This window comes from Dioscorea cayenensis, chromosome 11 (genome assembly GCF_009730915.1).
Source record: "Dioscorea cayenensis subsp. rotundata cultivar TDr96_F1 chromosome 11, TDr96_F1_v2_PseudoChromosome.rev07_lg8_w22 25.fasta, whole genome shotgun sequence".
In the NCBI taxonomy this organism is placed as follows: Eukaryota; Viridiplantae; Streptophyta; class Magnoliopsida; order Dioscoreales; family Dioscoreaceae; genus Dioscorea; species Dioscorea cayenensis.
In genome coordinates this window covers 18,959,193-18,975,337 of record NC_052481.1, presented here as the reverse complement: position 1 = coordinate 18,975,337, position 16,145 = coordinate 18,959,193, and positions in this window count along the sequence as shown.

Sequence of the window (16,145 nt, the reverse complement as noted above, 5' to 3'; positions counted from 1 at the left end):
AGAAATATTAAAACTCTAAGCCCAAATGATTACAAAAGTCTTCAAGCCATGGCGGTGTTTCCATTCCTTGATAATAGATAGAAAGTTGAGGATTTTGAGCTCCATGATGAGCTAAGACATCAGCAATTTGGTTTTATTCCCTGTTGACATGCTCAAGAACAATGTTGGGGAAGAGCTTGATGCTATGGTGAAGATTCTGAATTTGGTCTCTCAAACGCCAAGCAACGCAATCATCAAATCACTATAAGGAAATGCACTTTGCTACTTCGCCGGTGGTTGACCATAAACCGCCACGAATGTTCAGTTGTGATGTCACCGCCGTGAGCAGCAACTTTCCACGGCGGGTTACATTCAAACCGCCGGGAATACCAATATTGTCCGACAGTCTTCAATTATCCTTTCTCACTCCTAGGTTTTGCTTTATCTTTGCTTGATTGGGAGCATCAACAGCGGCTGCCGGATCTTCACCATCAGCCGCCGGAGCTTGAGAAGAAGACGAAGGAGAACGCATATTTTGCAGAAATTGCATAAAAGGAGGTAATTTGACTATTTTCTACTGATGTTTTCCTCCATCTCCTTGTGAACATTGATCACGATTTCTGGCAATTTGTCTTTGATGATGATTGTTGTGGTATAAAGCTAGGTACTGGTGAAATCCTCATAAGAAAAGCTTTTTGAAAATTGGGTATGTGTTTGTTTTGATGATTGGGAATTAGAGGAATGGAAAAATGAAAACAAGAAAAGCAATTGGTATCTTTTTAGGCCAATTTGACATTGGGTTTAGGTTTTGGATAGTTATAAAGGCTGAGTTTGCTTCTGAATTTTCACAACTTGTATGATTTTTATGATCAATCATAATAGTTCTGCAAAATCAACTTGTTGGCACTGTGATTTCTACCTGCAGTGTTCTGCATAATATAAATCAATAGATCATGTTATGCTTTGTGCAAAATATTCTTTTCAAACTGCTGCAGAAAAGAATACAATCATATTTTGAGAATAGGAACAGATACAACTCATTCAAACTTGTCTCTATCTCCAATCTAATGATATAATTCAAAAATAAAACAAGGTTTTCATGATTCAAATTATGTTAGATTTCACTTTGTGTCAATCATGAAAGCCTATTATCTGAAATTTATGATGATTGTCTACGGAAAAAGAAATTATACAGCTGAAGAATATGCAGTGATAAAAGTTCTAAATGTTTAATATGTGACTCTGTTGCAAATGATGCCGAGCTTATTGTGGTGATAAATTGTGTGTTTTCAAGTAGAGATAATATTTGTAAAAATCTGTCTTGATTGCTTTGCCAATTTGTTTACATGTGTGTCTTCTTTATTTTGAGCTTCTTGTTTTATTTTTTGTTTTCAAGTAGAGACAACATGCAGTATTATTTTTTGTTTTATTTTATTTTGTTTCTTTTAAATAATTATATTCCACTCACATCAGAGCATTTAAAGATTTTGCTTGGAGGGATCACCATTATCCATCTGCCTTATCTCCAATAGCTTCTTGATTTCCAAGTATGGGTTTCTTTTGGAAGCACACACTCTAGAAGACCCAGCATGGAATTTAAAGTAATAAAATCAAAATGATTACAAAAAAAAAAAGGAACAAAAAAAAGAAAAGAAAAGAGAAAGAACACCTTTATGATCAATATACTATCTATATCTTTCTTTCCATTGTGGAGTTTGTTTTGGTGCATTTGGGGCCAAAGAAAAGAATAATTTTGTTCCCATATCTCCACAATATTATTCATCTTCTAGTTTTGTATACATCCACTTGCAGTGTTTTCTTTATTCATTGAAGTGCCATGCTACCAACTTAGCCATTAAAGCTTACGTAGACTTCTTTCTTTTTTCATTTTTTTAAAATTTTCTTCTTACAACTGATTAGCATGATGATCTGAATTTTTTGTTAGTACATGATTTGTTCTGGGAAGAGATAATGTTGTTGATGATATTTCTCGGAACATTAATTGCATTGGTGAATGGTGAATGGTTGTCACCAATTAAAGCATTAATAAGGACAAGCCTAACTTTACTTAGGAATGGGGAAATATATTTTTGGTAGCATGGATTTCGTAATTGATTGGATGCAGCCAATAGACTTTATTCCAGACAGGCCACCGGTTGTTAGTTGTTGAGCAATGTGGGTCTATTCATACAGTCTGGATGATATATGTGAAGATTTCAATGAAAATTAGAAAATAAATAAATAGATAAATTTGAATAATGATAAACAGGAAATATCAGACAAATTGGATAAGTTGCAGACGTGGAGTATCCATTCATGCCTATTTGCAAGAGCATTCTTCTCATAGTCTCTGTGATTCATTTTTTTGATACTTTGGTTCACTAGCCACCATTCCGGGTGACAAAAGCACACTCAATACCTGAAACCAACTAAAATACTTACTGACTTATGTGCTTTATAGTGTTACGTTTAACGAATGTTATTATTATTTTTTTCTGAAATTTGGATAGATGCACATGTTTTCTGTGAAGAGCTTTAATTGGTTTATCTTCAAATATTAGTTTTTTCTTGCCTTGTGAGATCTTCTCCAAGGCTCAACATATTTGAAGTTCAACAGATTGTATTTGAGTAGATGATCTGCGACACTAGTAACAGAATAATCAAAATTCTAAGTTCTCTTTTTTGATTTGGATATTAAGTTTTCTTCTATTCGACAAATTGCACAAGAACAAGTAATTGATGGATCGCATTAAAGAAAATAGTTACAATGAAGAACTTTCGCTGTTGTCTTTCTTTCTTTTTATCATGGAAGAATAATGAAGTTTAAATTAAAGGCAAGGCCAATGATCTGAATCATGCAAGGAAACTATCTTGGTCAAGCTTAATCAACTTTTGTTACTGAAACCTGTTCAGGTTGTCCGAGAAAATCTTCAAGATGCATATGGAAGAGGGTCATTTCTCCACAGCTGTAAGTTAATTAATTCCTAAGCACTGAATACCAAATTAAGTCTCGAGTTCCACACTATCATGTAACTCTTCTATTGCAAAATTAATGAAATTCAATGATGAGATGCCATAAATAGATACGGTTGTTAAACAATTATTCCCCAGCTTCAGTCATCAGTCTTTGGAGATATGTTAGATTGAAGTTTGATATGGATTTTTCAAAGCCATGTGCAAGTCCAACAGTGTTAGATAAACATAATCTTAAGCCATCTTAATTTTCTTCCTATCTATATCTGTCACTTTCTTCTTGAAGAGGCTATAGAATTACCTCTTTCTACATGAGTTTAGATTATTGCACCTATCTTATGCTTTTAATATATATATATATATATATATATATATATATATATATATATATATATGTATATATTAGTATGTTTGATGATCGAGATGATTAAAGAAAGGGCCAAAAGTGGCTTGTGTTAAAAGTCAATGTTGATATCATTATAGAAAATTTCAGTTAAGTGGAATTAGGGAGAACATGATCAAATACCTCAATGTTAGAATCATGTTATAGGTCAACAGTGTAGTATAAATAGAACTTGTCTTTCTTTTCCATGCTCTCTCTCTATATGTAAATATATAAACTCACTGGTTGATCATGTTCTTTCTTTTGCAGTGATGTTTTCAACTTGGTGGGATGCCTTCTTGAACCAGTCACTGTATGTACACATGAACTTCATTATATTTTTAACTAACTAGCTATTCATTTTCACTTAAATCTTGTCCCTTTTTATGAGTGCAGTTGCCTACACAGTTCTATACAGCACTGGTAAGCTATTTTATGCTTGTGATTTCTTTAACTGTCTGTATCTTTCCTTATGAGCAAAATTAACCGCACTGGGACATGCAGTTGTACACATTGACTACAGTGGTGTTGCTGATGCATACCATTACTATGACTAGTTTGTTAGATGGTGGAAAAACAAGGGCTTTGTAGGTAACTCAGAGGTAATTAAAGTTGTTTCTCAAACAGTTTCTAGTTATTAATTTATCTCATGTGATGATTTATTCTTTTCAATGCTTGTTTTCATCCCCATATATATATATATGTGTGTGTGTTTGTATATCACCAACATAAATAAAAATAGAATTCAATTGCACAAGCTCTATATCAATTACTGAAATATGAATTCCCGTAGAAAGATTAATTTAAAGGGTCCAAAACACTAACCATACAATTACCTCATGAAAGGCTTAAAATTCACAAGATTCAAAGGTTCAAAATGAAAGTACATTATGGGAAATGATAGAAGAGAATCAAACTCAAAGGTTGGAAGATGCAATCAGCTTTGATCCTCTCATTCAGAGTTCCTCCAATAGAGTCTCCTCCAATTCTTTGTCAGCTATTTTTTATTTTTATTTTTATTTTTATTTTTATTTTAATGACGTATATCAATAATTGGCATGCTTCCAAATCATTTTTTTACTGCTGAGTTGAGTTCTGTTGGTCTTCTAGTGTGAGCTTTAAACATTGATAGCCTCGAGTCAGGCCTTGGTTACCACTATGGCCTTGGAAATGCAATGTTACTTTCAGTGCTGTGAAAGTAACATATTTTTAAGTTGAGTTTTGTTTATATTTTTCTAGTATTATTATCTGCAACTCAATGGACGCACTTGTTTGGAGAGACTATTATGACTCCAAAATAGTGGTGGAAATTTCCTATGTCAGTCTGATCAATTAGAATAAGGGAATAGCTCTGGTTTATATCAGAATGATAGAATCCAGGTTAAGGCCAAATTAGCAGGAAAACAATCAATCACTTTGAAGGCTGGGAATATAAAATGTATAGATTCAAGTCTAATAAAGCCAATCCCATATCTGAAGCTCAACCAGGTTAGGAATCTACAGCTGAAAGCTTGAAAGGTTACCACATACCCGAAAAGATAAAGTGCAATCCACCACTGCAAAGTTTCCGTAAACATCTCACACATTTTTGTTGATCCCAATCAGTATATAAAAAAGAATAGCACAGGAAGAAGCAGAAAAGCATGCACGTTTGATCATGGTGACAACCACTATGTCAGTGCCCAAGTTAGATGATAACCTAGGACCCATGGGAGATAATCAAAATAATTTTTTAATACAAATATATTTTTTATTTTAGTTTTTTGGAAGTTACTTAATTTCAGTTGGGTTTTAGAGAGTCAAGTCACATATTTTTTCAACACTATGAGAGTTTTGTTTATTTGCCTTAATAAATTGAAAAGGCTAGACAAGGTCTGACTTTAAGGTTTGAAAGATTTACTTGAACCATTAAACACATTGGACAACACCAATGTTGAAGTCCAGTTGATTGTGTTTCTTGAAACATTGTCATTCATCTAAGGAGAAACTCGGTCATTTTCATACAGATATATGCTTCTGAAAATTATTTTCATGAGGCTATATAAGAGGCAAATGGTCACTTTTAAAATAAAATGTTTTGTTCCTGTGAAGCAACTAAGCAACAGTTTTCTTGCAGTTCAGTTTAATTTTGGTTACAGTATAGTAATTATATGGTTTCTGTGTCTTGACTGTATTAATTAACAGTTGAGTTATAGTTCTCATTTGAGTCTTATGTCTTGTTTTGCATTGATGGAATGTGGTAAACTCTATATTAAATATGCAAGGATGCAATAAATAACTGTCACTACCAAAAGTTTAATTACTGTCTCCAAAACATGAAGCTGGGATTATGGTTTAGTTTGTTTCCCAAGGCCAATTCTTGTTAGATGATGTTAGAATAAGGCTATATGGAACATAGAGAGAGTGAAGAGAGGAAGAATGAGATGAAGAGTGGAAGAATGATATGAAGTGTGTTATTCATGTAGTGATGTATACAAGTATATATAGACACAAGAAGTAAAAGGCTAAAATGGGCTATATAGTAATGGGCTCTTTTAACACCCCCCTTCAAACTCAAGGTTGATTAGGATGATCTGAGACACAGAGTTTGTGAAGATGGAATCGATGTTGTTCTCGAGTTTGGGCCTTGGTGAAGAAATCAGCAACTTGAGACTCAGACGGCACATACTGAAGAGCAATGGTCGATTGCTGACAATGTGAACGTGTGAAAAATGCATCAACACCAATATGCTTGGTTAATTCATGTTTCACGGGGTCATTGGCAATCTGTATAGCACCAGTGTTGTCACAAAAAAGAGGAGTGGGAGTATTACATGAGACACCAAATTCAGCCAAAGAACCAACGAAGCCATACAATTTCAGATGTGGTAGTAGCAAGTGCCCGAAGTTCTGCCTCAGTACTAGAACGTGACATCGATCATCTGCTTTGGACTTCCATGCAAGAAGAGAAGTGCCAAGAAATATGCACATAACCCGTGATGGACCCGGCGATCAATGTGGTCACCGCCCAAGTGGAATCCGAGTAAGCGTGAAGTCGAGCGGACTAGAATGAGCATAAAACAAAGCGCCGTGATGTCGTCCCCTTAGATAACGCAACACGCGAAGTAAATGACCATAGTGGACGGAAGTAGGAGTACTAACGAACTGGCTCAGCACATGAACAGCATGAGCAATATCCGGCCTGGTAACGGTAAGATAGATAAGGCTGCCCACAATATGACGATAACGAGAAGGATCCTCTAGTGGTGTGCCATCCGTAGGTCGAAGCTGAACATAAAGCTCCATAGGTGTGGTGGCAGTCCGTGAATCAGTAAGGCCAGAGCGTATAATGAGGTCGTGAATATATCGATGTTGAGAAAGATAGTAACCATCATCTGTAGAAGTCACCTCAATCCTCAGAAAATAGCTGAGAGGTCCTAAATCAGACATCATAAACTGCTGGCTGAGACGTTGCTTCATAAAAACAATATACTCCATATCATCACCAGTAATCAACATATCATTAACATAAAGCAAAAGCAAAGTGCGACCACGCTGAGAGGTATGGATGAATAATGCAGGATCATGATCACTGGGCAAGAAACCAGCTGCACACACCACAGAACTAAATCTCTCAAACCAAGCACGTGGAGCTTGCTTGAGACCATAGAAAGCTCGACGAAGGCGACAAACATAACCTTTAGATGTCTCAATGCCAGGGGGTGGGTGCATGTATACCTCCTCGCGTAAATCACCGTGAAGAAAAGCATTCTTCACATCCATCTGAGAGATAGTCCAAGAGCGAACAGCAGCCCACAAAGCAATCGAGTGCGAATCGTAGTCGATGAGCCACGGGGAGCAAAAAGTCTCATCATAATCACGCACCATGTGCTCGCTGAAAACCACGAGCCTCGAGGCGAGCCTTATAGCGCTCCATCGAACCATCGACTTTTGTCTTGACCTTGTACACCCACTTGCATGTAATTGGAGTGGCGTGAGCGTGTAGAGGAACAAGATCCCAAGTGCCCGTCTTTTTCCGTAGTGAAAGCTCCTCGGGACATAGCCAACCGCCACTCACGAGATCTGGGCTGCCTCCTGATAAGTGTTGGGCTCATATACCACACCGGCAATAGGAAAACCATATCTGTCAGGTGCAGAAATAATACTACGATCACGAAGGTCATACCGAGACGCTGAGGCGGGTAAAAGACCATCGACGACTGCATCGCTGGTACCGGCCGAGTATCGTAAGGAATAGGAATAGGGAGTTGAGGATCTTGGGGAACTTTAGGCCTCACGACGATAGTGAAAAAGGAAATGTGTCGAGCCGAGGGATGACGGTATAGCGGAAGATGGATCTGAAGGTGGAACAAGAGATGAAGAAGGAACAACAGGAGACTCTATAGTAGGAACTAAGTCCAAAGGAGAAAGTCGAAGAAACGAAATAGACTCTGGGAAAGGAGAGGAAAAGGGAGGTCGAGTAGCTAAAGAGTAGAAATAAGGACGACTCTCGTCAAAAGTGACATCACGAGATATGCGAATGCGACGAGCAGAAGGGTCATAGCAACGATAACCCTTATGTTCAAGACTATACCCAAGAAAGACACTCAATCGATTGAGCTGTTAACTTAGTACGTTCACGAGGTGCAAGTAAGACATAACAGACACAACCAAAGACCCGAAGATGATTATAACGAGGAGGAGAGCCAAACAAGATTTCTCCAAGACATTTACCCTGAAGAGAAGATGATGGTTGCATGTTAATGAGATAAACTGCTGTGGAAACTGCCTCAACCCAGAAATGAGCAGGAACAAAAGACGAAATTAGGAGAGTCCGAGCAGTCTCAATCATGTGACGATGTTTACGTTCAGCAATCCCATTCTGCTGATGAGCACCAGGACAAGAAAGTTGAGGAAGAGTACCCTCAGATGAGAGAAATTGACGAAAAACAGTAGACAGATACTCTCCCCCAGAATCAGAACGAAAAATACGAATGGCGAGAAAACCGAGCGTGAACCATGCTAGCAAAATGATCGATAGATGGATAACAATTGAGATCGATGTTTCATGAAGTAGACCCGTGTATATCTAGAGTAATCATCAATGAAAATGACATAATACTTGTGACCACCTTTGGAAGTAAAAGGCGCAGGACCCCAAACATCAGAATGAACTAAATCAAAAAGACGACTAGACTTAGAGATGCTTGCAGAATATGGCAGATGTACTTGCTTGCCAAGCTTACAACCCGAACAATGAAAACCAACATCAATAGACACAGGACCCAGGACACCTTGATGAACTAAGGAGGACAAACGTGAGCCACATAGATGACCTAGGCGATGATGCCACTGTGGAAAGGTAGCAGAAGCAGGAAAAGCAGATCCCTGAACATGGATCATAGAAGCAGGATCTGTGGATAGCGTAGGCATGGTAGAAGGAAGAGGAAGAGGAAGAGAAAGACGATCTAGAACGTAGAGTCCGCGAGAACCACTACGGCGATGGCCAGTACCAATCACAGCTTTGGTCCGACGGTCCTGCACATAGCAAGAAGAATCATCAAACCCAACAAAACAGTAGAAGGTCGGTAAGCTGACCAACAGACATAATATTCATAGACAGCTGAGGAACGAGGGACACATCGAGAACAAGAATCGAGAAGTAGAAAGAATCCCTTGATGTGAAATGTAACAAGAAGTTCCATCAGTGATCCGAATATACGCACTCATCGGGGAGCGAGTTTGCAGGATAAAAGCTGAGAATCATCGGAGGTCATGTGAAAAGAAGCCCCTGAGTCTAAAACCCAAGAGAAAGTAGTAGTACCTGAGGCTGACATTAAGGCAGCAGATCCAGATGTACGGACGGGAGGATCAGAAGAAGCCCCAGGAGCAACTCCGCGACGAGATCCAGAGGAGCGCCTGATCCGAAACTCAGCAAGCTGCTCAGGATGCAACTTGAAGCAGTGCTGAGCACGATGACCTGTCTTCTTGCAATGGGTGCAGGTGATAGAGTCAACAGAAGGACCCTTAATCACCGCAGGCCGATGAGAAGCTGCCAAAACAATGTGTGAGGTCACTGGAGTAGTAGCAAGAGCACGAAGACGTGTCTCCTCAGCAATCAAGGCGGCAAGTGCTTCAGCAAAGGTCGGAAGAGGATTACGTCCAAGAAGCTGAACGCGTACGGGCTCAAACTCGGAGCGGAGGCGCATCACAAACTGAAACATGAGGTTTTGTTGCTCATGTTTTTATTTTGCAGCACAATTCTTGCAACCAGAGCATCCCTTTGGCACCATAGCATCCAATTGATACCGTGTAGAATTCCTCCACTGATAGATCCTGTTGTTGAAAACTATGCAGGTTTTGTAGTAGGGAGAACCGGAGTGCCTCACTGGTGTGTAGATAACGTTGTTAAAGATAGTCCCAAATTTCTTTTGCTGATAAATGATCAATAAAGCTCATCTTGATGGAAACATCAGTACTCATGCACAAGATAGCCATGACACGATCATCGGTAACCCGCCAAGCCTTGACACCAGCTGCAGCAGTCGTCGCCTCATCAGGAGGATCGTCAAGTAGATGAGAGGCTAGACCAATTGATCGCAAGAGCATGCGTACTGAAAATGCGCACTCACGATAATTTTGACCGTTAAGTCTAATGTCGATGTGAGGAAGAGCACCACTGCCAATAATCGGGTCGAGGATCGAATCGGGATCGAAATTTTTTAAAAACATCGCCACTGCTATCGCTTTTTATGTACTCGTGCCATGCATCTGTATGTCGGTACTCGGTACATCATCATGCACTGTCATCGTGTTGTGCATCGCGCATCATCATCGTGACGGCATCGTGGCGTCTGTCATCGTGTGTGTCGCATCTCGTGCACATCATCGTGCGCAACATCCGTATGTCGGTGCTTTGAAGAAGGAGAAGAGGACCGGCGGCAACTTGAGGAAGGAGAAGACCGGCGGCGACTTGAGAAAGAAGGTCGGCGTCTTGAGGGAGGCCGACAACTTTAGGATGGGAAAATACCGACAACTTGACGGAGGCCGGCGGAGATGACCGGAGAAGATGACGATGATGACCGGTGAGAAAGAGAAAGGTCGGCGTCTTGAGGGAGGCCAACAACTTGACGGAGGCCGGCGGAGATGACCGGAGAAGATGACGATGATGACCGGTGAGAAAGAGAAAGGTCGGCGTCTTGAGGGAGGCCAACAAGTTGACGGAGGATGCCGGCGGAGATGACCGGAGAAGATGACGATGATGACCGGCGAAGATGACCGGAGTTAAAATTTCTAAACCCTCTCTGATACCATGTTAGAATAAGGCTATATGGAACATAGAGAGAGTGAAGAGAGGAAGAATGAGATGAAGAGAGGAAGAATGATATGAAGAGTGGAAGAATGATATGAAGTGTGTTATTCATGTAGTGATGTATACAAGTATATATAGACACAAGAAGTAAAAGGCTAAAATGGGCTATATAGTAATGGGCTCTTTAACAGATGACACAAAATTCATGAGTTCACCTTTCAGATAATGCATGATCTTAAGGAAAAGAGAAAATCCAAAGCTTAGATGGTATTCTAACTATGCTATGCTTCTATTTTGTCTTGTATCCAAAACTTAGGGCAATTCTTCTATTCTAACTAAATCTTTATCAGTTTTTGTAGTTTTGGTTTTCCCAAAACTTGACGCAGCACAAGGTTCATTTGAGACTAGTAAGTCAGCTACCTTGATAAACAAAGAATAGTGAACTCAAAATCTCTATCCTCAACCTTCAATTTGTTTTCAGGTCTCTGCAATTGAATTAATTAATCGAAGAATAGCAGTGTTGAAGTTTGAATACTTGAAGGTAAACTCATTAATCAGCAAGAGTCTCTAGTTTTATCAGTTTTTATCAATTATTATGCCATCTTTAATTCATTGGGGAATTGTGAACGATTGAATTTTAAGTTACATGCGGTCATAACTAGAGATCTATTCCTTGATTCATCATGCTATTATCTTATTGAATGCTGAATAGTGAAATATCTTGCTTGATGGTATCTACCATCACTCATGTTTGGGACTTAACTAGTGGAGGGATATTAATGTTTACTTTTTCTATAATACGAGAACTTCTTAGCTCTATGTGTATATATACAATACTTAACAAAATATACTTTTGCCACTACCATGGGTAATATTGAAGGTTACCGGGGCAAAATTTGGATACTTTATTTTTTGATGAAGATACACATCTTCGTTTGAGTCGAGATGATGTAGATGATATCAATGATACGTAATTTTGAACTATTTGAGAACAATGTTATGAATTGGTAATTATTGCTTACTGTTGCTTTTAATTGTACTTTTATTATTTTTCTTGTCTTTACATGCTACTAAACTAATCCTTTGCTTATGTCAGTAGTTTGCAATATGCCTAGGACAAAACGACATGTTACCTCTAGTGTTTCGACAAATCTTAATGAGGACTCCGGCCGTTCTAATGACCCCATGTGCAACTTCATTAGTGCCACCTATAACTGCAGAAGAACATAAAGATGTTGCCCTGCATCCAGAGCAAATTGAGACTACCGAGCCTTCACTTGTCAGGGGCAATAAAAGAAGTGCAAGGACATGGGACGTACAAATCAAAGGTGATTCACATATAACTTATTAATTAAATTCGGATTTTGATTTCTCGAGTGTCTTTCCATGGGTATATGTTATGAACAATAACCACATATACATGATGTCCGACAAATTTTTATAAATAAAAGATGGGAATGGGGAAGTGAAGCGACGGAAACTGCGAGCAATTGACATATTCTCTCTTCCTCCGGGAGAGAGAGTTATTGTGGAATGGAATAGTCAAAACCAACCAGTTGATTTGTCTGAGGGGATGCTTGCTCAATTTCTAGGCCACATCGCAAGCAATTGTTAGAACATCCCCATCAAATACAAGAAATGGCAAAAGGTTCCACAAAGCTATAAAGATTATGTGTGGAATAACATTATAAAGGTTTGTAACGGGATTCATAGTTGAGAATTTATGGATTGTATCATTTTGTACTTTTCTAATGTGTGCTACTATATTGACGTGTAGACAAAAATGGAGGTTAACAATGACGAACACAAGGATTACATTTTCAAAAGTTTGGCGAAGAAATGGCAGGACCATCGCTATAATCTATATAGCTATATGCAATGTGATCCTGATGCTTCTCGTGAATCCAACATTGCAAAGAAACCTACAACAATTCCTTTGGAGCAAAGGCAAAATCATGTAAGTAACGCAGAATGTTATACATTATGATCGATGGTTGTTTGATAATAAGCATTTATATAATCTACAACTTTAATTATGCAGGAAGAATTAGTTATTCAGAGTCAAAATTCATCTGAAAATGAAGCATTTATTAATCTTTGGGGAAAGAACACCCTAGTTATATACGAGGGTTAGGGCTTGGAGTTATCCCAACCCAAGTATATGGGGCATCGAGCAGTTCAAGTGGCAGACATTCAGCTAGTGGTGGTATACCATCCGAATTTGAAGCCCTTAGGGAAACAGTGCAACAATTAACCTGGCAAGTTGAATTACAACAGCGCCAAATAGCATTCCTTACCCAGCAACTAGCAAACCAAGGACAGAATACTGCACCTAACATGGTTTGGTTTTTGCATTTTGTTTTAGAGTTATTATTACAAATTACTGTAGCGATTTTGTTGGGTTTCTAATATTTAATGGGATTAAATGTAGATTTAACGTTTAAAATTTCACAAATTTTGATCAGGAAAATACAGGGTCTGCAAGTATTGGAAGATGTTCGTCACAGGATAGTCATTCCGCTCATGGTGAACATAGTTCAGACCCTGATGCATAGGTGATATTGACTTTATTCCTTACATATTTGTATAGAATATTGCCTTATAACTCTTAAATTTCATTCACCCACTTTATTGATTTTTTTTTTCAAAGTTCTTAGGAATTTGAATTTAAATGGAGCTGGAGCGTGGATTATATATATATTACATATGGGATCCAAGTTTCGAACATTGTTGACTTCATTTTATGTTTCTTGTTCTTAGCAGATTTTAGTAATTGAAGCTGCTTAACATTTAGAATTTTTATCATTGGAAACTGTGTCTTTTGTTTTAACGTTGGAGTGTGATAATTGAAGCTACTTAACATTTAGAAGAAATAGTGGGAGGTTGTCTTTTCAATTCCCTGGTTTAATCTTTGAGAAAAGTTCAAGCGTTAATTGTTCTCTTAGAGAAGAGAATGATGATGAGTTGCAATGGGCTGCAATTGAGAGGTTGCCAACTTTCAGAAGGCTAAGAACATCACTGTTTGATTATGAGAGTGTGAGTGAAGTGGGGGAGATGGTGAAGGTCAAGGTAAAAGGTTGATTGATGTTACTAAGCTTGGAGCAGCAGAGAGGAGATTGTTCATTGAGAGTCTTATCAAACACGTTGAGAATAATAAACTCAAGGTGTTGCAGAAAGAGAGAATTAACAAGTAAATTTCTGGTCAAAGCATTGAAAGAAAAATGAATGCATGTACATATGTTTTGTGTATCATTTGAATCAAAGTATTTCTACAAAGTTGATGTGAAACTTCCTAGAATTGAAGTGCGTTTTGATAACCTTAATGTGGAAGCTGAATGTCAAGTTGTTCAAGGAAAGCCTACAACGACTTTATGGAATGCAACCAAAGCTAGTTTCTCTTGAGTAGCTAGATTACTGTCTTTTAAGTGTTTATTGCTTTACAATTAGTTCATTTGAGAGGTCTTTTGGTTGAACCATCCCATATAAAGTTCAGGACTTGTAAATGAACAATGTTATATATTTATTTGATATGAAGTGTTATCCATTTTCAGGGTAAAAATTTTGAGTGATCACTGTAATATGCCTAATTTCCACTATGCGCATTGAATTTCAATTTGTTTCTTTTCAATCATTCAACATCAATTCCTTTTCACCGGGAGGTTATCCATAGGATTCCGGTTATTTTTTGTTGAGCTGGCAGTCAGAAGTACACGTTAACCATTAAACTTAATTTAATTAATCCACGTTGAAAATGACACATCACCTGAAGGTTAACGTGGACGACGTGGATAAAAGTGGGGCAGATGTGGATGAGTTCTACTGAGTTGGACATTGACGTGGATAAAAACTCTGGTGATATGTCACCACCAGCATGGATTAATTAAATCAAGTTTAATGGCTGACGTGTATTTTCGACCTCCAGCTCAGCAAAAAATAACCGGGATCCTATGGATGACCTCCCGGTGAAAAGAAATTGATGTTGAGTGATTGAAAATAAACAAATTGAAATTCAGTGAGCAAAGTGAAAATTAGGCATAGTACAGTGATCACTCAAAATTTTTACCCTCCATTTTCACTTTGCAATTAAATATACATTCATTCAATTATATTCCAAATGAGAAAGGGGAAAGACGCTATTTTGTGAGGTAAGAAAAGTTTCAATCTTTTCTTGTTTTTGTGATCTGTTGAGTTAACATTTTCCTCTGAAGTTTAGGGATTCATAAATTGTTTCTTTTTAATGTATTTTACTGATTAGGCATGAGCTGATCCATGGTTACATTTTCATGGTGGATCTAGGGCTAAAAAGAAGAAAATTTGGGAAATTTTAGAAGGGACTGATCACTGATGTAACCGCTAATCACTAAATAATAAAGAAGAATGAATCAAAATAAGATATTCCTTTTTCATTGCTTAGTGTGGGCCAACCTAATTCTTTGGTGGATTTGATTTCCATCATGAGTATGCGGTTTTTTTCCCCTTTTTGAAGGTGCTAAAATGGGTATACTATCTTATATGTATGTTATTATCAAGAGTTTAATAGCCGGGGTCGGTGAACTGGTTGACCAACCGATTCGCGGTTCAACCGGTCTAATTGGTTTGATCGGCTGGTTCAATAATTTCCGTTTTTTAATTTTTTTTAAAATAAATAAAAATTCATAAAATTATAAAAAAAATCTAAAAAAACCAAAACATGGGGAAAAAGATATATGAGTATGCCTTGTTTATATATATATATATATATAATTTTAAAGTTTTTTTCAATCTTTTTATTGTATACAAGAAATATTCTCTATATTGAAAAATAGAGGGTTTATTCCAAGATTTAACAACATAAACAACATGTGAAATATAATATAAATAAAATGATATCCATACTTGTACATTCTAATACTTCTTAATTTAAATTCAATTTATTTTCCAAAATACATTAATCAATTCAAATCATAAACATTATAGCAAATAAGACATACATTATCTCATATTAAATAAATAAAATAAAACAAAAAAATTTCCTTTTGCCTCGAGATCATACCTTTCAACAATTCTCATTGCGTTATCAAGAACTTAGGTAGTCAAAACCGGACCGGACCTTTGAACCGGAGAAGGTCAAGGTTCAAGGGTCAAGAGGTCCAACCGCGGTTGAACCGGGTCGAACCAGATTTAATAAATAACTAAAAATATAATATAAAAATTTAAAAATACATTAAATATTGAATTAATTTTTAAATCAAATACACAATTATATCAAGTTATCAACCAAAACAATTCTTGATTCCATATAATTAAAACACAACACTAACAACATTTAAACCGAATTTATATGAATGACTAAATAAAATAAATCTCATGAATTTTTTCAAACGGGGAAATCAAACACATAAAATTAAAAATTTTAAACCCTGGGCATGCTAAATAAAATGAACTAATATAGTTTTTCAAACATTGAAATCAAACCCATAAAATACTCTAAATAGGTAATCCTAAGCAAATGATGCATTTAAATCATACTATGCAATAAAC